Consider the following 26,127-nt stretch of genomic DNA (forward strand, 5'->3'; position numbering starts at 1 on the left):
AATAATATATAATATAAACTTAAGGAGAAGATGTATTCATGTCTTGCCCTGAAGAAGGGGGTCGTATCAAGTTCATCCACCAAAATGCGTCAACGCTGTGTTTTGGGTTAAATTTGTTTAATACAGAACCACACTTGGACCGAGAATTTATACTCTTGCTGTGTGTGGTCTATGTATTTCCCAAATTAACATCTATATGACAAATGTGTTTGTCCTGTAATAGTCTTCTCGGGGGTTTATATTGTTTATGTATAGGTTTCATTCATTTATTTATGCATTATGATTTATTTTATCGTAGATTCCTGAATGTATTATGATATATTTAATAAAAAAATAAGACTTTCCATAAAAACACACCGTAGAATACAAGTGTTCCTACATCTAGAGTTAGTGTGCTCCCTTGGGTGATATATATGTAGATGAGAGTGTCAGCCTGATTCATTGTATGTAGTGGCTCCAAAGGGAAATATATACTTTTGACTTTTCAGTCCTTTTGGTGCCCTGTCCCTTTGAGTTGTGGGGCCCCTCTCTTTGTTTTTAAGGTACGTTATACAGCAGTGGGTCTGGGAGTAACAACAAATGGAAGGAAGGATGTAGGGAGCATGAGGGGGTGGGAGTCAACAAGAACAATGTAGATAGAGAGGATGGGTGGTTACCAAGTAGACGGCCATAGGAGGAACTGGGGGGTTTGGGGGAAGTATACAAGAGAACAAGCTGAAAAAGAAGTACTCTGATAGAGTGCTTAAATCCAAAGAAAAAGTAGCAGCTAAAACAAGGAGTAGTGGAAAGACATGTAATGCGTCAATGCTCCAGGCAAGGGACAAACACATGAAGAGGAAGGTAGCCTACAGGAGCTCACCAATAAGAAACAAGCAAATGAGTGACAATGAAGCCAAACAATGGGCAGGCCCACAGATAGAAAACAAAAAGGTCTTAAAGAGGTGGTGCATGCATTATCTAGGAGAGACCGAAAATGCCTAAAGAGATAGTTCTTTGGTGCACAGGTGGTGCATCTATATGATTATGTGCCCATGTGGTAATGCTAAGGCAGGAAAAAAATTCCAAGAAAGCAAAGCCAACGTTTTTGGAATACAAGAGTAACATATGTACAAAAAGCCCTAAAGCTCAGGTAGCAGAACAATGGACCCATAATGAAAGTAAGTTGAAGCAAATTAAGTTGACGAACCAGGAAGCAGTGAAACAATCTGAAAAGAGGAAGTGATCGCCAGCATCTTATGGCCATAAGAGAACATTTCTTGAACAAAGGATACGACTCACAACAACGTAAATGGCTGACCAACAAGATAGAAATAAAGTGTTGCCTTTGATAAAGTACCAAATTTAAATACAAATAATATGCATGTATACCCAGGCCATAACTTTGTCCAAATTTAAACTTCAGGTTTCGTGCCTTTAAAGATTAGATCACATGAGGTGAACATGCACCGATCACCTGGTATATGCTTAATACTAAGAGGCTCTTTATCCAGTATTAAAAGGGTATACAGAGTGAACAAAAAAAAAAGCACAGCTAATAAAATCTTTCAGGTACTTGACAATCTCCTGACACACTAATAGCATATGCTTTACTGAGCCAAGTTGTAGGACAAGATATAAGTATTCCACATAAGGACACACAATTGGGTTAGGATTCAGCATCATGTTGCGACATTCAGGTTTGGGTGTTGTTTTCTTATCTATGCCCAGTCATTCGTCCATCGAAAATCTATTTTCGAAAGGAGTCACGTTTTTAGAATAGCTATTAGAACACAGACCAGAAGGGGCCATTTATTAAACATGAATTGCGCATTTTTTATGAGAAATAAAATGGGACAGATGGTTAAAGGATCAATCTTTCAGATCAGGGAAGCAAACCGGACCGTTCCATCTCAAAACCAGCTGATTATAAATTACTATTGCAGGAAAAATATATATTGATTATGGTACAAGGTGCCATAGCAAACCGATAACTAATTTTAACCAAGACAGTCCCCTAGAATAAGACACTGATTTACAAGCATTCAGCCATGTAGCTGAAGTGTATTTTTAACATGTCTATGACTGTCACAAAGCAATAGAACAGCACAGTCTAAAACTCATGTTCGCGAGGATTACAGAAAAGCCACAAGTTTAACTCTGCCAACACAAACATAAAAGTCCCATCACAGAGGTGAGCCATCAGAGATTTCAGATGGTGACATTTCAATAGCAAGGACTACCTTAGGATGCAGCAAGCCCAATAATCTACACTAACTCACTCGCTCCTTCTCAACACATACAGTGGCAGCTTTCCCACCTGATCACAAAGAAAGGTCCCAAATGTCAGTGGTATGGCAATGACACACAATTCCTAGTAGACTTAAGTCATAACTTCATAATGGAACCACTTACCAAATGTCTCCTTTCTGTCAAACACTGGATGAACCGAAAATGCCCCAATCTAAAACAGGGATACGTCAGAAAACCTGATAATGACAAAAAGCCTCATTCAACTATCTACTGACCCTCTTTACTGGGTCAGGCCGCGTCTCACTAGCAGATGTGTTACACAACATTGGAGTCCTGTTCAGCGTGCATCTATCTTTCAAAACTCAACTCCAAGGAACTATCACTTTGACTCCATATCTAAAATCAGTCCACTAATCTTCTAACACAGAAAACTATTGGCTGGGAGAGTTCTCACCCACACAACATCAATGCATAGCAAAATACCTAAATCTTTCCAGCAAATCTATAGGAAAACTACAGCACATACAAAACTGAGCGATATGCATCATGTTCGGTCTAAAGAAAATACACCACATTTCCACTTTCAGGTCGCAACTGTCCTGGTTAATCAGTGTACACCAAATACAGCACAGATTTCTTGGTCTTATATGGGAAGCCTTCAGTGCAAAAAACACCTGAAAGCCTATCAGGCCTCTTCAAATTCCATCAACTAACTGAATTAAATGTCAACTCCCAAAACAGAGACCTAAAAAAAGTCAGAGAAAACTCTGTCAGGACGAAAACTTTAGAGCAGTACATCTAAGGAACACATGACATTAAGCAACTTAACTTTTACAAACTCCCTAAAACAGCTTCAACTCTTAAGACCAAATTAATCCTATGGATTTACCTTCATTAAAAAAAATACAAAGGATAACCAATCAGGGATACCCTTAAAATCTCCACGAGCATTCCATACCCTCCCTCTCCCGTTAACTAGACTACCCGTCCTCTCTCCAATCTGCCAAGAGAATTTAGTACAATATTATTCATTTACCAATGTGCCCACTGTGTCAAAACCATGGGAGAACCGTGTTTGTATAGAACTATGACGCAAAGTTTAAAACCTGTCCCTAACAAGAAGTTTAGTCTTAAATCCCAGTTATAAGGTAAGGTTCGCCGTAACAGCATGAGCTGTTGTGACATCATTCCATGAGTATTTGTAACTCAATTCGCACTCAATTCCAAAGCAAACGAGTATATGTTTATCCCACTGAAGAAAATTGTTCATTACATTCATGCATATTGTGCAATATAAATATAATTATAGAACCACGATTTTTTGCTTAAAACCAGTAACAGAACCTACGAATACGGCCTGAACTTTGACTAACAAAGGAGTGCACCACGGGATTGCAGGCGAAGGAATGGACTCAATTTACCCACCTCAGAAGGATGGAAGACCGGGTCTGCCTACCTGGAATTTGAACTCATGAATTCCAGGCTGCAGCATTTGTCAGCCACGAAGCAGGAAAAACGGGATTAGAAATTCAACACAATTGAGGCTAAAACTGCATTAGCCACTTACCGATAAGTAAGAATCAGCGTGGACTGCTGGGGCAATGCAGGCCTCTGGTTACCGGCGGCGGAGCTCGCGGGCCAGCAGCAGCTGCTGCAAGATTTTCGCTTCGAGCGGAGGCCGCGTGCTTGGCACTCGTTCAAGAACATTTAAACAGTAACGTACCAGTGGCGAGCCGCCCACCTTTAAGCCCCGCCAGCTGATCAACTACAGACCCTCTCCGAGCTTCAAGAGGCCGGATAATTGAAGCTTTGCCACTTGTCCTGCCCTCGGCGCACGTGCTGGGCAGCTCGCGCCCTAAACTTGCACACTAGTCTTTAGACTTACTCTGGACGACCACCCCATTCGGCTCCGCAGGTAGAAGAGAGTAGAAGCTTCTAGCAAATATCGACGACGTAAGATATTCAATGCTTACCTATTATATTCTGACATCACTAACATTGCAAACGTTGAACACCATTCTGCCTGTTTACTTGCTCATTTTTTCACGTACACTAGCCAAGTGTGTTGATTTCCAGAGCACCCTGGCATGGCTCTAGTTCCATGTAAAAAATGTCGTCTTTGTAGGATGCGCTCTAGTCTATGAGCGTGAACGCGATGACGCGCCACGCCATAGACAGGAGCGCGATGCGCGCGCAGGCGCAGTAGGCGCAAATAGGAAGGCGCGAACGGGGAAACGGCAGTTGGCGACCGGAGCAGTCACTGTGTAGACGCTCGGCGCCCTTATGCTCCAATAACTTGTTGTTTATGAAAATAAATATAAAGCAACCTCTTACCACCTGGAGTCAGTGCATTGTGTGGGCAAAGGAACATTACATTGGCGACGAGGCTGGGACCACGAACATCAGGCAGCACAGTGGTCAGGAGAGACACTCCATGACAGCCCCACACATCCAGCAGTAAGCACAACAACGAAAAAAAAGACGAGCAGAGGGCGTGGCAGCAGCAGAAAAGCACGGGAACCACCCAATCCAGCTCCAACAACCAGGTCAGTGCTGGGCTAGGGAAGGAGAGCACAGCCAGCACCCTGGCAGCCAAAAGCATCGACCCCAAGACAGAGGAAGGGGCGCAAACTGACGACCCCACGCAGAATAGAAGGGATAGCACACCAGGCAGCCCCAGAGGGCAAGGGAACACGGCAGGGAGTGCAGGAGCATCCGGTGTACCCATTCAACACAGTGCCCAGGTGGTCGACCCCAGAGGTGAGCCTAAAATGGCGAGTCAAGCGTCTGCTCTGATGGCCCCTGTCCCATTCCTGCCTAGACCGGGCGAACCACAGTTAAAATGGGAAGACTGGAAGGAGTACTTCCAAAACTATATTGAAGCACTCGAAGATGAAAACGAAGGGGCATTCACCCCGGAAAGGAAGAAGAGACTGTTACTCCACAACCTGGGCCCGGAAGGGGTGAGAGTGTTCAAGAATCTGGTGCCCAAGGAGAGGGGAGCGACTGAAACAGACGTGTTTAAAAACGCACTGGATGACTTAGACAGCCATTACCGTCCAGCAGTTTGTGTCTCCATAGACAGGTATAATTTCCAACAGAGGAAGCAGGAGGCTGGTGAATCGATTGATGATTATGTGGCGGCGCTCCGACGCTTGGCCATCACGTGCCAGTATGGAGGTCTTCAGGAGGAGTATATCAAAGACCAAATCGTCATGCACACCACGTGCAGGTCTGTCCAGGACAAACTGTGGGCGCAGAGTGAGACGTCGCTCAAAGAAGTGGTTGCAATGGTCAAAAAGGCTGAGATGTCAAGACGCGGTGCAGAGGCAGCCAAACGTGAGAACGCACCGAGACAGTTGGTCAACAAGATAGACGAGGCACCCCAACCCGGCAAAACCAAAGGGGTGTATGGAGATCAGAGGAAGGACGCGAGATGGACAGGGAAGCAGACAGTCCGCCCTGGTCCAGACAACAAGTTTGCATGTTATAGATGTGGCAGCACGGCACATTCGGCGCAGGATAAACGCTGTCCCGCGTTCCGCGCCAGATGCTCGTTTTGCGGCCTGGTCGGCCATTTTGAGAAAGTCTGCCGCAAGAAGGGGAAGAAATCCACGGTCAAATGCGTCGATGCGGCCACAGCGGATGTCAGCGGGGAGGACGACCTGGATGACGACGACCTGGTGTTATGCATCGAGGACCAGGTACTTGAGGTGTCGGGAAAGCGAAGAGACAAGCCCCGCACGGACATGCTGATAGGGGGAGTGAAGGTACATGTGGCCGTCGACTCAGGATCTCCTTGGACCATTGTGCAAAGATCCATATGGGAGGAAGACTTTGTGCCTGTGGTGGGGCCAGACCTATGGCCGCCAGACATCAGACCCATCTCGTACACGGAGAATGCCATTCCCCTGGTGGGGTGCCGAGACTTCACATTCGAATTCAGAGGGAGGTCAGCCACGTGCACCCTGTATATAGCAGAGAGAGGCCCTTCGGTGCTGGGGTGGAGAGACGCAGGAGATCTGGGGATCATACTCAACCCGGGAGGAAAAGAGCAGATTCTCTTGACAGACGAGTGGCCCCTCACGAGAGGTGAAGATTGGAAGTCAGCATACCCCAAAGTTTTTGATGGCTCAGTGGGAAAACTGGACAAGTTCGTTCACAAAATGGTCCTCAAGGAGGGCGCAGTACCAGTGGTGCATAAAGTCAGGAACATTCCCATGTCTACCAGCGGAGCGGTACAACAGGAACTCCGGAGGCTGGAGGAACAAGGCATCATAGAGCCGGTGGACAGTGCGGAGTGGCTATCCCCCTTGGTCGTGGTCAAGAAGCCAAATGGACAGGTTCGTCTCTGCGTTGACCTCCGCGAGCTCAACAAAAGTCTCATCGTGGAGAAGTTTCCTCTACCTAGAATCGAGGAGATGCTAGCCAAGACTAAAGGTGTGACTCACTTCTCCACCATAGACCTCACGTCTGCGTATTATCAGGTTGAGCTGCATCCATCAAGCAGGAAGTACACCGCCTTCATTACCCCATTTGGGTGCTACCAGTTCCGGAGGATGCCCTTCGGCCTGGCATCCGCGGCGGCTGTCTTTCAGAAGCTCATGCATCAGCTGTTCAAGGACATTCCTGGGGTACAGTACTTTCAAGATGACATCCTGGTGATGGGCTCTTCCAAAGGAGATCACGACAGGAAGTTGCAGAGAGTGCTGGAGGTGTTGCAGAACAAGGGGCTAACGGCGGAATGGAGTAAATGCAAGATAGGGACCCATTCGGTGACCTACTTGGGCCATGAGATCAGCACGAGCGGAATTTCACCCAAGGAACGAAATGTGAAAGCCATAAAGGATGCAAAGGCTCCCAGCTCCAAGGAGGAAGTGCGGTCGTTCCTTGGAATGGCCGAGTATTACAGTAAGTTTGTGAGACACTTCGCCACCAGGACGTACAGATTGAGGCAACTCATCAGAGACAAGACCAAATTTGAGTGGGACGCAGAAGCGAAATTGGAGTTTGACACAATCAAAGACTGCATCAGTCAAGCTGTTCCATTGCAAGGGTTTGACCCCTCGGGCCAGACCGTGGTGACCACAGATGCCAGTGATAAGGGCTTAGGGGCGGTTCTGGCACAAGTGAGGGATGATGGTGCCACTGAGACTATCTGCTTTGCTTCACGTGCGTTGTCCCCGACGGAGCAAAGGTACAGCGTAATTGAAAAAGAGATGCTGGCCGTCACCTGGGCCTTGGGCAGATTCAGGCAGTTCGTTTGGGGTACGAGATTCAAGCTGCAAACGGATCATAAACCCCTGATCAAGGTCTTAACTTCCTCGGGTCATGAGACAGCGACCCCGAGAATAGCCAAAATGACTCTGAAGCTGCTCGACTACACCTATGATGTCGAATACTTGCCGGGAACACAGAACAGGGTCGCAGATTATCTCAGCAGGGCTGCGGCGATGGATGCGGCGCCGGAGGATGCCCTGGACAAGGAGGAGATGGTGGCATGCATGGAGGATCATGAGAGATCTATAAGTGTCCAAGAATGGGAGGCCGCCTATGATCAGGACATGGAAATGGTGGAGATCAAGAGACATTTGACGTCAGGCTGGCCCGACAAAAGGAAGCTCACAGAAGGAGTACGGAGGTTCTATGAAATGAGGGAGGAACTGTCCCTGAGTGACTCGGGAGTGTTCCTCTATAGGGGCGAAAGAGTCGTGCCGCCAGATTCACTGGTACCCAGATTGTTAACTCTGCTACACGAGGGCCACCTAGGTATTGTAAAGACCAAAGCACGCGTCAAGCAGATGTATTGGTGGCCAGGCATGGACGTCCACATTGAGAGGCAAGTAAGGGAGTGCGGCCAATGCCAAGGCGCTGACAAAGTGCTTAGGCCACTCCGACCGGCCATGGGGAAGTTTGACACACCACAGGGACCCTGGGAGAACGTGGCAATAGACATACTGGGGCCGGTACTGGACAGCAAGGGAGTGAACAAGTATTTATGTGTAGTAATGGACAAGTATTCGAAATGGCCTGAGGTGGACATTCAAGAATCCATGGACACTGACACGATTTTGAGATTCCTGACGTCTGTTTTCTTACGGGAAGGCATTCCCAAAACCATCCTCAGTGACAATGGCCCGCAGTTTGTCTCGGACAAATGGATTAGGTTCATGAGGAGAAATGGTATTGAATCTAAACACACGGCAGTGTATCATCCCGCATGCAACGGTCAAGTGGAGCGGTTCAACCGTGTGCTGATGGGCTCCATACAGGCGGCCATCACGCAAGGAAAGGATTGGGAGACCGAGGTGATGAGTATGCTGTGGTCTTACAGGATCACCCCCACGGCGGTGGGGTACAGTCCATTTCAAGTGCTGAGAGGACGGCATCCGTTCACACGGGACAATGTAGTGTGGAGGGAGAAGACCATCACCAGTAAATGGTCCCCTGCGGTGGTTCAGCACAATCTGGAAAAAGCTCAGAAGATCTATGCCGCGAATTTTGACAAACGTCGAAATGTGAAAGGAACAGAGCTGGAGGAAGGAGAGTGGGTTAAGGTTAAACTCCCTACCCTTCAAAGGAAAGGTGATAGCAAATATAGTCGGCCTCTACAAGTCAAGGAGGTGCGAGGTAGAGCAGCCCTCCTCAGCGACGGCAGGGTGTGGTCCCAAGACCGCATGGCCAGAGTGAACAAGATAGTCGTATGGCCCAAGCTGGAGGAGACAGAGACACAGAGGAACTACCAAGAGACCACGCCTCCACCTGAGCAGGGTGATGAGGTATTTCCCGAGGAAATAGGAGAGTACAGTGAGGTAGAAAATGCCAGCGCTGGGTGCGCAGTCAGAGATGACACACCTACTGGAGAAATACAGAATGGAGATCGGAGAGATGGTTCGAGATCAAGCGGAGACAGAGAGGTGGAAGAGAACATGCCGGTAAGACACACCCGCAGTGGCAGGGCAGTTACATTGCCCTCTAGATATAGAGACTTTGACATGAGTGGACATTAACAATAGGTTGCCACACGGGCAGCTCAGCCAGAGAACATTGAGGGATCATGGACATCTTTAGAGTTATAAAGTTAACTTTGTTCGTTGTTAAAAAGGGGGAGATATGTAGGATGCGCTCTAGTCTATGAGCGTGAACGCGATGACGCGTCACGCCATAGACAGGAGCGCGATGCGCGCGCAGGCGCAGTAGGCGCAAATAGGAAGGCGCGAACGGGGAAACGGCAGTTGGCGACCGGAGCAGTCACTGTGTAGACGCTCGGCGCCCTTATGCTCCAATAACTTGTTGTTTATGAAAATAAATATAAAGCAACCTCTTACCACCTGGAGTCAGTGCATTGTGTGGGCAAAGGAACATTACAGTCTTCAAACACAGACTGCTAAAAAAAAAAATCCTTTTGCAAAAATGCCGACCCCTAATTGTGGAACTGGACTCACGCGGATCGTACCAGTTTTTTGGGGGTGATGGTGGTTTTAAACGAAGAATGCTATTTTTTGAAGGACATATTTTCACATGTCTTTATTTTCGAGTTTTAATTTTTGTAGATTATACTTCTGTGTTTCGGTATACTGCCAGGGAAGAGCCTCAGCCTCTCCACCTGAATGGTTTTCCCAGAACACCCCTTTCATAGCATGCACATGGTACTGTCCAATACATTATTAACTCAATGGTGTATTGATCCTTCTCAGTATTTACATTAACTGCGCAGCGATGCTGGGTATTTGTAGACATTGGGTAAGTCTCCCAAATCAGGGAAAGCACCTCGATTTTTGAGAAACCTGCTTAGAAGTAAAACATCCATTTAATAATATTCTTGTATCCAAATGGTGTTCCCTGCTGCCCTCATATCTTTCATTCCACTGCACTATCTCCCGTCATCCATACATATGCTGAACAAAATCTATCTTTCCCCTGGTCAGGACGTTGCCACCTAAGAGTATACAGGCTTGGAATGCTTTTAGCAGGGGTGGGAGTTGATAAACTCTGTTCACTTAAAATCAGTTTTTTTTAAAAATATACAAGAACGCAGTGAGCTTATTAGTTGCACAAATAGAAGCCAATAATGGCAGATAATCGAGGAGCCTTGTACCACCCATTTTTAGGTCGAGCCCATAGCAGCACGCATGCGCTGCATTAGGAAAACTACCCCTTGCAGCTGACCAGGACTTTTCACAAGCTCGTGCTTGTGGCATTTTTTCCACCAGTATTTCTATTGGTGTTTGCATGTGCCTTTCTTAAAAGACAGCACGCAAGTGGGTAAAGGCTCTATCCAGCACTTCGAGCAACCAGTTGCCTTCACGCGAGTCTCTTCAGTTCAGGTCATTCCCTAGACGCTCTAGGAATCTTAATTTATAATCCACCCAACTACTCCTCATCCAATTTGAATGCATTATTTGAAAAGATTGGCTTCTTCTGCCTCAGGAAGCATGAGCTGCTTTGCTACATGGCTTAAAGTTAAAAAATAAAAAAATAAAAAAAATGGCATAGCCAATAGGTCTCATCTTTGGGACCTTGTAAGTGTTTAGTTATGCAACACAATATCCTTGGTGTAACAACATTAACTGCTGCATGGTTAAACACTTATAAGGTCCCAAAGGCGAGACCTATTGGCTATGCCAATGCTTGTTCTGTACTGTACTGTTAAGAGTACCAACACATTCAGAATTCCCACATTAATGGCGACCAGGCGAGTTTATGACAGCGCAAGGCCAAGCTTCTTATTCACAAAGGAATTTTCGTCCGTAAACCTAATTAAATGGTGTAAATGACCATATTTATTAGTCAAGAATTCACAGAGGGGTCCCTATGGGGCATAAATGCATTTATTACTGTGGATTTCTCTGCTACCAGGGCAGAGAAAACCCCTGTAGTAGAGCCCCATAAGGAGGTGGGCAGCGGGCAATCCAAGTCGTGGTATGCCTTGAAGTTTGGGAATGCCCACACATGTTCTTTTCCGTGAATTCCTAAACCCCTCTCCCCCTTTTCAATCTTGGAAAGGTTCATAAATGTACCCTCCATCCAGGTTGGGAAGGGATAGGGAAAGTAGTTTGTCCGCAGGAAAAAACTGTTTTAACCAAGGAGGAATAACAAAGTGTGTGCCGACTTCTACACGGTTGACACCGCATAGCAGGAACATGACTCAGTGGGAAGAATCACATTACATTTCCAATAATATCCCCAGAAACCTGCGCTTGGTGCAACTTTCCACGCTTACTGCTGGAAATGTTTGTGAAGAGGGTTACAAACTAAAACCAAAAATAAATTTTTTTAAAAAAACCATTTTTTAGGTGGCAATATAAATTCCTAACCGTATTGCCCCCTAAATACGGCTTTTTATTATTTGCTTTTTGCAGTCTTTTAGAATCTGGTGCTTTGAGGTCTCTGGTGAGAACCAAGGTTAACTCTCAAAATACCATACTTTCTGAAGTTAATACTATAAACTTGGTGTACCAGGGCATGGCGCCATACAACTACCCTACCACGATGACTTGACAGCAAAGCTCTTCTTTTTATTTATTCAGTGTTTTATATAGCGTGGAAATGACACAATTTGGGTATCAGAGAGCCTTATTTTTCCACAGCAAGTTTGCCAAGTCCTTTAACCAAAATTACCAAGGATAAATATTAATTTTTTGAGTTAGAGATATTTGTACTTACAAAACATACATGTCCTAACGATTACTAGAGTTTGACTTGTATTCTAATACTACAGAACCTAGATAATACCCAATAAAAGTCTGGTCAGCTGTTAGTTATGGGAAGAATTTGCTCATAAGATAGGTCTTATCTTCCTTTTTGAATACTGAAGTGGATGGGATTCTTCTAATGTTTGGAGGGAGCGAATTACGTATTCTTGATGCAGCTCCAGAGAACGCTTTGTCAGAAGTTCTCTTCTTACAGAAGAATGTTTGTTTCAGCAAAGATCTCAGGTGCTCCAAGAGAATCTGCTGCCTCCTGATAGTGTGATTTTCTGAGCTAGGTATAGTGCCGTTTTGTAGTGTATCGCTTTATGTGTGATACATGCCATCTTTAGTTTGATTCTTGCTTCGTAAGGCAGCCAATTAAGCGCTTTCAGATGTGGAGTGATGTGGTCAAACTTTCTAAAGCCTGTTAGGAGTCTTGTGGCCGCAATGAGACAAGCCTTTACAGGGTCTGTTGAAATATTGGGTAGTCCTGATAAAGTTGTTGCGGTCAAGCACAACACAGTAAAAACCAGAACCGATCAGCTTCTGATAAGAGGGCATCTTAACTTTCACCATTTCCTTCCTCTGATGTTACCACACTGTTCCTAGGTCAATTCTAACAAATATAACCCACAGGAGCGTAGACCGAGAATTCCTTTCTAGAAACAGAACAAATCACCTGTTCATCTGCTAGTATACCCCATACCTCAGCACACTGGGATGCCTAGCGCGGACTATCCCTTGGCGATAAGACAAACTAGGACAACAAGAAGAATGTTATTTTCAAGTCACAAAAAAACATTAAAGGGCAAAATATAAAACGGCACACTTCCAAAATATCCAAGTAAAGAGATTGGAGGGCCACTAGCAAAGAACTGGGTCCAAGCATGCAGTAAACAAAGAACCATCTCACCAGAATCGGGGGAGCGGGTGGGGGTGGGGGAGGAAGGGCACAAGTAGCAGTAGTGATGAGAGGGAGGGCAGACACCATTCAAAATTTGAAAAGCTTTTTCAAAAAAAGGACAGCAGAAACATTTAGAAGACAATAATGGTGGGCTAAAAACACCCTCCTCTTAATCTAAACCAACCAAGAGATGGTGGACTGGTAAAGATTGGCCGAAGTTGCTCAAGATCGCAATAGGTGACAATACCCCTCCCAGAGAAGGCCACTTTATCAACCAAAAGAGCCATAGACAAAGCTGTAAGACATAAAGCACAGAAGAAAAGCCAAATAGGAAGGAATAAACAAGAAAATACAACAGAAGAAGAAAATACACCTAATACACCAAAAAGATAACATTTAAATTGCAATTATATGTTTGGGTGCCTTTACTGTACAAAATGGAATGGTTTACAACACCCAGAAGGTCACACGCGTCAGTGAAATATGTAAAATATTTTAGAGGTCGCTATAAAACAGGACTCTCATATAATGACAGCACCAAACCACTCTTCAGAGCTTAACCATTATTCAGGCCACTAAAATTATGCAGCAAAAGACAACCAAATTATGCAGCACAGCTATGTAAATTATGCAGCAAGAAGCACCAAATTAGGCAGCACATTTGCTCACAAAATTTACGAGGCCTCTCAGAAAATTAAAGAGCCGTTTGACAATAAGCCAAATACCACAGATGAGGAGGAGAGTTTCCTTCGTTTTAGGAACTGTTTGACCACTACTATTGACGAAACCATCCCACCTTCTACAAGTCAAGGTCGTTCTAATAAACTAATCAGTCCATGGTATATGGATCAACTAAGGACTGAAAGACTTTGTCAGTCAAGCAGCAAGGAAAGGGCGAAGAACTAATTCCATCAAAGCTCAGCAGTTTTTTAGATCTCAACTAAAACGTTAAAAATGCGTCCGTCATCAGTTTAAAACGTCTCTTTACAGAAAATCAACTCACGATTCCTCCAATTCTGCACAAACAACGTTTAAGGTAATCCAAGAATTAACCAGTGCCACCAGGTTAGTAAACACTGTCCCCTCAAGAGTTATGGGATTAAATACCTTTTAAATTGACAAAGTCTTTATTATACGTTCTCAAAAGCAATTCTAGTCAGCAAGAAGACAATTATTTTAATGTTTTCTATTCTGGAAGAGCCCACAGTAGACACCATCGCTTGCATTCAGATTCTCTTGCCTTGCAAACGCTATTGTCAATGGAGCTTGGCTTTCCCAGCAACATTTGCCAGATTAAAGTTCAATAAGCCAGTTTCTGTGGTTACCCCTATACTTTCGGTTATCTTAAACTGCTCATTGTCTTCAGGTATAGTTCCTAATGACAAGAAGAAAACTGACTAAGCCTTTATTTAAAAAAAAAAAAAAAAAAAAAAAAAAAAAAAAAACCCAGTCAGGACACTAAGTTGCAATCTAACTATAGACCTACTTTGCTGCTCCTTTCCATGGCTAAAATAGGGGCGAAGTGACAGGCCAATTGGGTATTCAATTATCAAGAGCATCAAAAGCACTGCATATCCATTGGCTGCTGCTCAAACTGGCTTGTGCCCGGTCCATGGGCATTGAGACAGCACTTGTAACTGTATTGAATGATCCATGGATCAGCGTATTTGATGGTTCCATCCTCTTGGACTGGTCTGCAAGTGGCATGGTCTATCATTCGATGTTAATAAAAAGTCTGGTGGTGGGGAGGGGCAAGGGAAATTAATCTCTGGAGTAGTTCTCCTACTTCTTGAGAAGTCACAGGTGATCTTTGATGATGCCCGCCTATTGGTCTAAGTCTAATGTGGTGAGCTGTGGCGTCCCTCATGGATCCTCATCACCTACAATGTAGTTCAATAGTTGAGACAACTCCTCAATATTATTGGATCCTTTGGCTAAAACGGTATGATCAATGCAGACACAACTCGGCTGATTTTCAAACTGTAATGCCCTTTCGAGGAGATCCAAAAAACTCTCCAATCCTGCCCGCCGGCATCTGAAAACATCCTGCAGTTACCAACTGCTGCCAGAAAGGAATGCCTGCACTACTAGAAGGCAAAATTGGAAATATCCGGAGTGTCCTTGGAGGAGCACCCCAAAGGGACCCAAGTCAAAGTTTATTCAAACCCCCAAATTAAAGTGTAATCAATTGACAGTGGTCTGCATTTACCACCAAATGGCTTTGGTATATGCACTTTACACACAATAATATACGGATGGTGACCTCCACACAAGCAGCAAAGTACTAAAACAGAACAAAAATAAATACATAAATTAAAAAAAAGAAAGAAAAGAACTCCTCAAGACCGACCTCCATTTTTTTTCTCCAAATCAGATTACATTTAGGACGCCGCAGCAGCTAGATACTAGAATTACCATTCTGCCTGGAGAGCCAGACCTCGAGTCACGCAGTAATGATCCTATCTGCACAACCTTTGCATCAGACAATGATGAGTTCCAGACCTCGCTGTCAATTACACTGTAATCAACCACGGTCTGCCCCTTCTGCGACACAGCTCATCAATGAAATAACAAGCATTAGCAAAGCCAGAGTGTCTGGCTATAATCTCCCAAACACATGCAAACATGGGAGGGCGCATTTACATTATGGACTATTTGCTGGAGATCTGTGTGAAACTTGCTTCTTTCTGTGCCTCTTATGCCAGTGAACTATTTTTAGGTCTACAATTAGAGAAGACCTTTTGATTTTACTAATATTATATGTACAATACACTTACTTTTAAGGGATTTAAGCCACGCTTCCTCAACAGTTTGTCATTGTGTCAAACACATTGTTCTTCTTTAGAGCATAGGACAATGGGTAGCCACAGGCCATCTTCAGTATGATTGAAGAGGCATTCTGCCCTTTCACAAGAAGCGCTTCTACACAAAGCAGTTCCATTCAATGAAAGGGACTGCAATGGAAATGTGTACATTTTGAGCAAAATAATAATTTGCTTTTAGCTATTTTTTTTAATTACCTTAACACGGGTCTTGCAACTTCACCAAAAAAATGACATTTTGCAAAAAACAAAACAACGACATAGCCAAAAGGCTGGTCGTCCACACCAGACCACTGGCTTGGCCAATGCTCAGTTTGGTCTGGTGTTAGCAGAGACCATTAGATTTTACTGAGATTATAAATATAATATGCTTATAGCAAATTTCACCCGTCCCCTCTTCATCCCTGGTTCGGTTGTGTCGTTCACATTTCTTCTGCCCACAACAGCACACACAGCAATGAGTTAATATCAGCTATTGGTTGCATCTGCTCTTTCAAAGGGACCATGCATGCAAAGAATTTGCAAATGCTTATTCATTCTTGGGGTGCTGCAGGTCACCAACACTACAAAGATACAGAATGCAACAAGCATTTACAATGCAATGGTCTCGGCATTATCAAAGGTAGAGCTATTGGCATTGCTCATGACTTTTTTTTTTAATCTTAAATAAGTTGCATTGTCATTTACATTGCCAATAGCTTAATCGTTAAATACATGGCATTGTCATGTACAATGCCAATAGGTTAATCGCTCGCAAATGCATGACCTATTGCATTTACACCCACACAGAGCCACACACACACAAAGCCACACACACACACAGAGCCCCCCCCCACACACACACACAGAGCCCCCCCACACACACCGAGCCCCCCCACACAGAGCCACACACACACACACAGAGCCCCCCCCACACACAGAGCCATACACACACAGAGCCCCACACACACACACAGAGCCCCCCCCCACACACACACACACAGCCACACACACACACACACACACAGAGCCCCCCCCCACACACACACAGACTGAGCCCCCCCACACACACACAGAGCCCCACACACACACACACAGAGCCACACACAGAGCCACACACAGAGCCACACACAGAGCCACACACAGAGCCACACACAGAGCCACACACAGAGCCACACACAGAGCCACACACAGAGCCACACACAGAGCCACACACAGAGCCACACAGAGCCCCACACAGCCCCACACATCCCAGTCTTGGTTAACCCAATAGGCCTGGCTTTAATGTGCCAAATATGTGTTCTTGCAATTCGTGAAAAGCTCAATTCCACATTCTTGTATTTGCATAGATTAGCACATTAACACCAGATTACCGTTGGCAATGCTTTTTTTTATATATCTCACAGCACTGTATGTTGTATGTTGAGATTTTAGAACACGTACTTGAAATAATGAAAAATAAACTAGAACTCCGGGAATACAACATGCAATTGTCTAAAACTCCAGGACTGGCTCAAGTAATCACGACGCCACTCTGCAGCTTAGCTCGCATGCTCACCACACAAACATCTGTTGTTCTTATGCATAGCACAAGCTCTCTCCTCACACACGCAATACACTCCTAATCTACATAACAAACAGATTCACACCTCTGGTTACGCCCCCCTCTTGCAGCGCGCAGTTCTTCGCACGCTATTGCCACAGGCACATTTGCTCCCACATAGACAGCACATGGTACTCCCGACATTGCACACAGAGCACACGCATGAAAACACACACAGATCACAGGGGGCCCATTGCCATGTGATGTGAGACACTTCCAAGTGCTGATGGTATAATGTTTATATGCTGGCGCTCCTTTTATGCTCGTCCTAAATATAAATCTGCAAGTCCCGGCATGCAACCCACCGCTCGCTGCAAAATCTATAAAGGGAAAGATAGAGCACGTGACAAGAGGTCACATGGCGGGTATGCACACAAAAACAATGTCCCTCAAAAACAGACTCTCATACCCCAACCCCCCCGCCCCCCACACACAAAGGACACAACTACCTGGCAACACAGTAAACATCTGGTCGCAGCTGCCGAGGCAGTATGTCTGAACGTAGTTACTGTAGATGTAACTTGCTGTACCCTTGTAGTATGCTACTGTTGGAAAGCGCCCCGATGCCTTCGAGCCATGTCCGCGCTATATAAAATAACAAGAAATAAACGAAACGCCCAATGCACGCATTACAACACCGCACGCGGGACACTCACCCAGAAGATGATGTTGAAAGCGAAGAGTCTGACTCCCTACTGTCTTCAATGCCGACAAAACAAACATGTAGAGTGTTGTAAAGTGGATCTTTAATCTCTTGTTTGACTGTCTTTACGAAAGTCGCACACTCACCCTGACAGTTTAGGTTGCGCAGCGCGCGCCCCTCTCCAAACTTGGCGAAACGTGCGGTCGCGCGGCACTGACGGAGACTTTCATCTTCCGACCTAGAAATGTTAGAGATGCGATGCGTGGTTACTCTGCAAGGAAGGGAAACTGCTCGTGAACTTCGGGGGGGGTCAATGCACAATGACCGTCTGGTTTTGATTCAATGTTGTTCTGAAGTAACATGTCAAGAGGGGCACCTAATTCTCCCATGTAAATGTACATGTATTTATATAGCGCAAATCACCGACACGGTATCTAAGCGCTTGCTTAGGGAACCCGTCCTGGTATTCCCTTGTGAGATACCCCGGCAGGGTATCCACAAGGTGAAAGCCAGGCATCCCGCCGCGAGGGGCCGTAGTGGAGATTAAGCAAGCTATTGCCCAGAGTCGCAGAGTGTGACCCCGTGAGTCGAGTAGGCACCGGAGCGAGAATTGTCGAGTCCGTGGAATTTTTGAGCCCGAGACCCGCCAAGGCAGGGATTCGAACCATGGTCCACGGCCGATCTCAGCTTCCGGGTCTGCCGCCTCTAACCACTGAGCCACACTTCTACATGTATCACATGTATTTATTTGGTCTTGTGCTGACTCCAATCTAACTCCCCACCCCAGGCTTGGAAGGTCCCTGAATTTTTCGATCCCTCCACCAACCCTCTCCCTCCGCACCCCAGGGACGGAGTGTTACGCCCTTGCTGAATTGGTGTGTTCTAATTGTAAAACTTTTTTTTTTAATCTTTGCAATTTTATATAGCTCGAAGCCGCGAAGGTATTGGTGTGCTTTGCATGAGCACTAGTTACATTACACAAGGACACGTTAACAGCCTTCGACTTTCTGCCCTGCCCCAGTGCCGGTTTGTCTTGTTCAGTCGTCGTGGACCTGAACCGTACAATACAACACGCAGATGTTTTTCCTGTGTGGTGTGTAGCGGGAAGGGGGGGCGGGGGTCCGCCCTAAGGCGGCACAAGTTTATCTGCAGCATCGCGGCCAACCCCCCCCTCCGCTCAGCTTACATACGGCAGCGGGGACGGGCGGCAACTGTTCGAGCTACGCCACTGCGGTGTGGTGGACCTGTGTCTTTTCGTTTACATCACGATAAACCAAGGGTTAGACCGCTTACGATTCAGAATGGACTTATCCCTTATCTTACTGAAATAGAAAGCAAGCGGTGTCAAAACCAGTAGGTCTGGTTTTCATAAAACAATTGATACCAGCCCTAGTTAGTCTATATGTTAAACAGTGCATGCACCACAGCTCTGCAGGAAAACGGCTCACCTTCACTGCGGTGCTGCCTTCAGGCTCGCGGGCGACTCGAGGAGGAGGCTCTCTGCACTTGAAGACTCGGCGGTGGACAGGCAACAATGGCTGCCAAAAGCTTCTGAAAATTTTCGGATTCGGGGGCGTGGTTTTGCTGTCCTGAGTGACGGACGACGTCACTGTCTAAAGAACAGCAAAACTTACGCCCCCAAATCCGAAAAAGACGGAGCTTCTTTGGAGGGACGGCTCTCTCCTCCAATGGCTGGCCTCCGTTTAGGAAGCTAGCCAATGGAGGAGAGACAGGGCAGGGAGGCGGGTTCTTCAGCCCTACTAAGATCTCCTCCCGGAAGCTGGCAAGCCAGCATTTCCGGTCCTCGACCTAAAAAGGCATAGACACAAGAGGCACAGAGAGACTAGTTGTAAAAACAGCGTGTGTAGAGGTCCAAGCACCTTGCTCAGTTGTTATCTCTGTTGCAGCTATCTCTCAGACAAGCTATTTCTTGATCTCCAGACCTGGTCAGGCCGGCCAGAGGTGGTTTAAAGCCCACGGTATCCCGCAGTTTAAGAGAGCCACAAAGACGTGCGGATTGGTAAACCTAAAAGCCCTGGACATTTTAGTCTGCAATATACCTTGAGAAAAATATTTCCAAATTCAGTGATCACTGCGCTTGTCACCAAGAATAACTCGCTCAAAAACACACTGCCACTTGGATTACTACATACATGATGAATGATTAAGGACAGGACTAGTTTTAAGAGAAGCATGACTGCAACTAGTTGAAAGACATGGACTTTTTTTTAAACCTCAGATTTCGGTGCTTCTATTTTTCCAATTTTAGTGAGAGAATGAGCGATTTAGAGAGTGAAAGAGGGAAGAAGAGAAAACCATATAGTCCTTCTAGGTAGCATACCTGGTCTCACCCTGCACACTCCGCAGAGGACAGCTGCTCAGAAGCATGCTGAGAACTACAGGAGCTTACGATGATTTTTAACTAAAATTAGTCATTACAAATATTTTGGTGTTTTTTGAAAGGGGAAACTTAAAAAGTCCAAAGGGCTTTCGCAACCAAGAAAATATTTTATTGGTTAAAGGGGAAAAGTAACAAGCATTGGCAAAGCCAATAGGTATCTTATGCAAGCACTATTTACTTTGCCAACATATTTTAGCAATGTTATACACCAGTGTGGCTGCTGTTCTGCATGGTTAAAAGTTAGTGGGTGTAAAGTAGAGTGGCATGGAGTAGAGTGTTGTGGAGTATCGCTGAGTTGAAGGGCATAGAGTGGAGTAGCGTGTCAGAATGGAGTAGAGTGTCATTCAGTGGTATAGAGCGGAGTGGCGTAGAGGAGGTTGCGTTGAGTGGAGAAGACGGTTGTAGAGTACAGTGATGTGGAGTAGGACTACTTGTACTTTCTGCTTACTACAAGCAGCCCTGATCAGAGCAACTCATTTATACAGGAGCCCAGTACTGCAAAATGCAGATGTGTTAAGGGGCGTATTGATTCACAAACATCCTATTAATATTCATGTAAATATACACAAGTCATAGATTTTGCGGGTTATACCGAAGAACTGGACTGGAGGGAACCTGGTTTGGTAGTTCGGCCTGGACAGCTGCTACTGGTGTAGCACTCAGGCCCGTCTGCATATGGCTGTTCTTTGCCCAGACTGACAGAGGCTGAAAAATTACTGAGTGAACTTCTGCCATCAGTAGCAGAGATCGATTCACCCATCTCTTACATCACTTTGCTGTTTGTTGCAGAATACACCCCGAGTGTGACATTTATGTGCAGACGTGGGCCACCTACTCAACACAGGTTTCTATCTATGCCTCACTGGTGACGCCTTAGTAGGCTTAAACAAGTCTGGGATTGCTTGTACATCCATCTGGAGGGGTCTGGCCTGACAGTTCGGCCTTCGGGTGCAGTAACCGGGCTAGTCTCCGCCTAGAGAGGCAGTGTGAGTGAAAAGTGATGGAACTAAATGGAGCTGGGAGAGCTGGGGCTGGCATAAATCCAAGTATTCCTTCCATCACTTTGTTGTACTCTCGGCATGGCAGGTTACACACAACAGTAAGTTTAATGAAAAAATGCACCACTACATTATTATTATGAAGCCTACCAGACAGCAGGGCTGTCTGGTTTGCTAGCCACATCTTGGCAACATTGGGAAAGCTTCCCTAGGAATGCATTCCCCACGTTGGTTAACATTGACTTTGTAACTCACATTTGCTTGCTTTCTTTTTGCTGCCTTTGTTTTAGGCTGTCCAGCTTGAGTTTGTCTATTCCCTTCACAAACACTATTTACATAAATTTAGTACTGGTGGAAGAATATATCTCGTTCTTGTCTTGTCACATTTGCTGTTCATTCAAAGACAGGGAATTTATGTGACAATCATGCTAGCTACTCCGGGTGTGCTGTACGATATTTATTTTTTTGCTAGCACCAAACAAAATTTAAATGTCTAATAAACCGAGCTGATATTTCAAAATACATCAGAATGCTGAAATTAAGCACTTTTTTGGGTAATTTTGAAGTGTGATGAAAACATATTTGAATACGATCAAAACATCAATACACTAGGAGGTGATGGCATTTCCACACATTATCGTTTGTGCGCTGTATACTTTTATCAGTAAAACTGTATGTCTGTGCAAATGTAATGATCAATCCAAATGAAGATCTGTTGTCTGGAATGGCAGTGCGCTACCATGCATACGCCACATTATCCCACTCCAAGCCATGCCACACCACTGTACTCTACTCTGCACCACTTCAAACTGCATTACTGCACTATACTATCTACTCTGCACACCACCATACTCTACAACACTTTACGCCACTACACTCTATTCCATTGCACTCTACATCACTTTACTCTACACCAATGCACTCTACAATACTCTGCAAAACTGTTCTATGCCACTTCACCCTGCACCAGTGCACTCTACACCTCTACGCCAATGCACTCTATACACCACTGTACTCTGCTCTAAGCCAATGCACTCTATGCCACGACTCTGCAAGACCGTACTAACCGCTACTGAACTAGACGCCACTCTGCTCTGCACCACTGCTCTCAATGCCACTGCACTCTACTCTGCACCACAACTCTACGCCACACTACTCTGTATCACTCTACTCTATGTGACTCTAATCTATTCTGCACCACTGCACTCCAGGCCACTCTACATCTTGGCACCACTCACCTCTATGACACTTCACTCTTCACCACTCTATGTCACAGCGATCTAGTCCATTCTACAACGCTCTACTGCACTCTAGGAATGTCTACTCCATTAAACTCGACTCCACTCTGGCACTTTCTTCCAATCTTTCCCACTGTACGACTCTCTACATAACTCCCTCTACGCCACTTTACTTCAAGACACAACTCCACTGCTCCATTCTGCATCACTCCACTTCACTCTATGCCACTCCACAACACTTTAATCCAATCTATGCCATTCCACTCTACTACACTACTCAACGCTACTCCGCTCTACATCGCTCTACGCAATCCCTCTATGCCACTCCACTCTGCTCCACACTACTCCATTCTGACACACTACTCCACTCTACGCCCTTCCACTGAACAACACACTACTCCACCCCACTCAATTCTACACCACTCTATAGCACTCCACGACACTATGACACTCTCCTTTACACCCAGTAACGTTTAGCCAAGCAGAACAGCAGCCACGCTGGTGTACAACATTGCTAAAACATATTGGCAAAGCAGATAGCTATTGCATAGGAGATTTACTGGCTTTGCCAATGCTTGTTACTTTTTTCCCTTAACCAACAAAATAATGTCATGGTTGAGAAAGCCCTCTGGACTTTTTAAGTATCGTCTTTCAAAAACAGCACAAAAATATTTGAATTACGACTACATTTAGTTAAAAATTAGCCTAATGCCACTAATATCCTCACAACATCTACAAATTGATATTTGAGGGTACTGGTATTACAAAAATGCGCAACAGTGGAATGTCTAGAAAGAGTCACTCGTAGAGCTAGACAATGATAATGTTCTTTAGATTTTTGTGGGTACCTCTGCACGGCTTTTACTTAAGATGCTTGGATGAGCTCTCCAACCCCAACGCCGGAAACAACGACATCACCCCTTCGCAAGACCTCTGCAACTCCCTCGCCTCCTACTTCCACAACAAGATCGCGGACATACACAACAGCTTCAGCACTCAACCAACGCACGCCATGACCGAACCACCGCCCCCCACCACCACCCTCCGCGCCTGGACCCCGATCAGCACCGAAGACACCGTCCGCACGATGAACTCCATCCACTCCGGATCTCAGACCGACCCCTGCCCCCACCACGTCTTCAACAAGGCCGACGCTGTCATCGCACCCCACCTGCGGGACATCATCAACACCTCCTTCGACACCGCTACCTTCCCGGAGAGCTGGAAGCACGCCGAACTCAGCGCTCTTCTAAAGAAGCCATCAGCCGACCCCACCGACCTCAAGAACTATCGCCCCATCTCGCTGCTCCCGTTCCCTGCAAAAGTCATCGAGAAGACCGTCAACAAGCAGCTGGCCGCCTTCCTCGAGACGAACGGATCCCTCGACCTCTCGCAGTCTGGATTCCGGGCCAACCACAGCACCGAGACCGCCCTGATCGCAGCCACCGATGACATCCGAGCACTGCTCGACAACAGAGAAACAGCAGCCCTCATTCTCCTAGACCTCTCCGCGGCCTTCGACACTGTCTGCCACCGTACACTAGTACAGCGTCTCAGCAACGTCGGAATCCAGGAGAAGGCACTGGAGTGGATCACCTCCTTCCTCGCCAGAAGGACACAGAGAGTCCGCCTCCCCCTGTTCAGATCTGAAGCCACCGAAGTCATCTGCGGCGTTCCCCAAGGCTCCTCGCTCAGCCCTACCCTCTTCAACGTCTACATGAGCCCCCTCGCAGCCATCGCACGCCAGCACAACCTCAACATCACCTCCTACGCCGATGACACCAAGCTGATCCTCTCCCTCACCAACAACCCCGCCACCGCCAGAGCCAACCTTCACGAAGGGATGAAAGAGGTAGCCGAATGGATGAAGAACAGCCGCCTGAAACTGAACTCGGACAAGACGGAAGTCCTCATCCTGGGATCCTCACCCTCCACCTGGGACGACTCCTGGTGGCCCCCCGCCCTAGGCAGCGCACCCAAACCAACAGACCACGCACGCAACCTGGGATTCATCCTGGACTCCTCCCTCTCCATGACCAGACAAGTCAACGCCGTCTCCTCGCCGTGCTTCAACATCCTGCGCATGCTACGCAAGATTTTCCGGTGGATCCCCACCGAGACCAGGAAGACGGTCACCCAGGCCCTCGTCACCAGCCGCCTGGACTACGGCAACTCCCTCTACGCCGGAACCACCGCCAAACTCCAGAAGAGACTCCAGCGGATCCAGAACGCCTCAGCACGACTCATCCTGGACATCCTCCGTCGCAGCCACATCTCTGGACACCTGAGAGACCTGCACTGGCTCCCGGTCAACAAGAGAATCACCTTCCGTCTCCTCACCCACGCACACAAAGCCCTACACAACCAAGGCCCAGGGTACCTCAACAGTCGCCTCAACTTCTATGCTCCCAAACGCCAGCTCCGATCGACCGGCCACGCCCTCGCCCGCATCCAAAGAGCCACCACAGGGGGACGGTCCTTCTCCTACCTCGCCGCCAAGACATGGAACTCCCTCCCGACCCACCTCCGCCTGACCCAGGACCACCTCGCCTTCAGGAAGCAACTCAAGACCTGGCTGTTCGAGCAGTAGCGGACCCCCCTCCCCTAGCGCCTTGAGACCCTCTGGGTGAGTAGTGCGCTATATAAATGCTTTGATTGATTGATTGATGAGTGGACATTTAAATCTCCTCATGTCCAAAGGTTTCTCATTGGGTAAAATATGAATATGGTTAAAAGCTTCAGACCACAATTCAGGAAGGACAACCATAATACTGATCACACCGTAATATTTATATATATTAAAAATATGTACTGAGCAGGGCGTACTCGTCTGCCGAAACGCTGGAATAAATTCTTTTCTTTGATCCACATCCCACGGAGTCAGTGCCTGTTTCTTTGATCTCGGAAGCAGGATTGGAACAAATATTAAATATATATATATATATAGCAAAAGTATGTAGACTTTTCCCTTAACACTAGTGTATCTCCCATCCTCGAATAATCTTTTGGTGCACTTTTACTAACAGCCTGAACTATGTTACATAAGGTATCACGCACTGCCTAAAAAAGTGCAATGGCCTTAACATTTTTTATTATTTGCCACATTGTAAAAAAAGTAGCGGAATTATTGGTAGCTGAAAAGTCAGTGATGTTATTTCTTTGTAGAGGCTGGTAGTGGATTCACTGCCCTTCTGTGCAGGTTAAGGCACCAATTAAAAAAAAAATCTAGATATATATAAAAAAAAAAAAAATAAAATAAAATAAAAAAAAATAGCTTTACTCTAGCACGCTAAAAACAAGCAATAACCGCACCCCCTCAGCCGGTACTGCGAATGTCACAATCGCAGTACTCTTCTCCAGGTGATGAACTGGGTGCTTCATTTGGTGAAGTCAAACTGTGGCAATAACAGGAGACTAGTAAGAAATTTCCATTACATGATCTAAACCATAGGAGATATCTGAGAGGTACTACATAATTTAAAGGACCCTTGTACCGCATTCTCAAGCGTTTTAACGGACCAGCTCACCTCTTTCCACTTCATTCGATTATAAAAACGAACTACAACGTTATCTTTTACGCTGCACATTACTCCTGTCCTGAGCCAATCTACCATTGTG

General features: G+C 46.0%; 1 protein-coding gene across 5 annotated transcripts in view; it reads right to left on the reverse strand.

Moving 5' to 3' along the window:
* The window catches only part of SEPTIN6 (septin 6), a 178,019-nt gene that overhangs the window by 134,901 nt on the left and 16,991 nt on the right, over window positions 1-26,127 (reverse strand). Inside the window, exon 1 of one of the 5 annotated variants that reach the window (XM_078688704.1) lies at window positions 3,797-3,816. The exons of the other annotated variants lie outside the window; for them this stretch is intronic. The gene's annotated coding sequence lies outside the window, so the exon portion shown is untranslated. Of the gene's footprint in view, window positions 1-3,796; window positions 3,817-26,127 lie in introns of those variants that run through there. 5 annotated transcript variants of the gene reach the window in all.

The sequence above is a fragment of the Lissotriton helveticus genome, chromosome 4_1 (assembly GCF_964261635.1).
Source record: "Lissotriton helveticus chromosome 4_1, aLisHel1.1, whole genome shotgun sequence".
NCBI classification, from domain to species: Eukaryota; Metazoa; Chordata; class Amphibia; order Caudata; family Salamandridae; genus Lissotriton; species Lissotriton helveticus.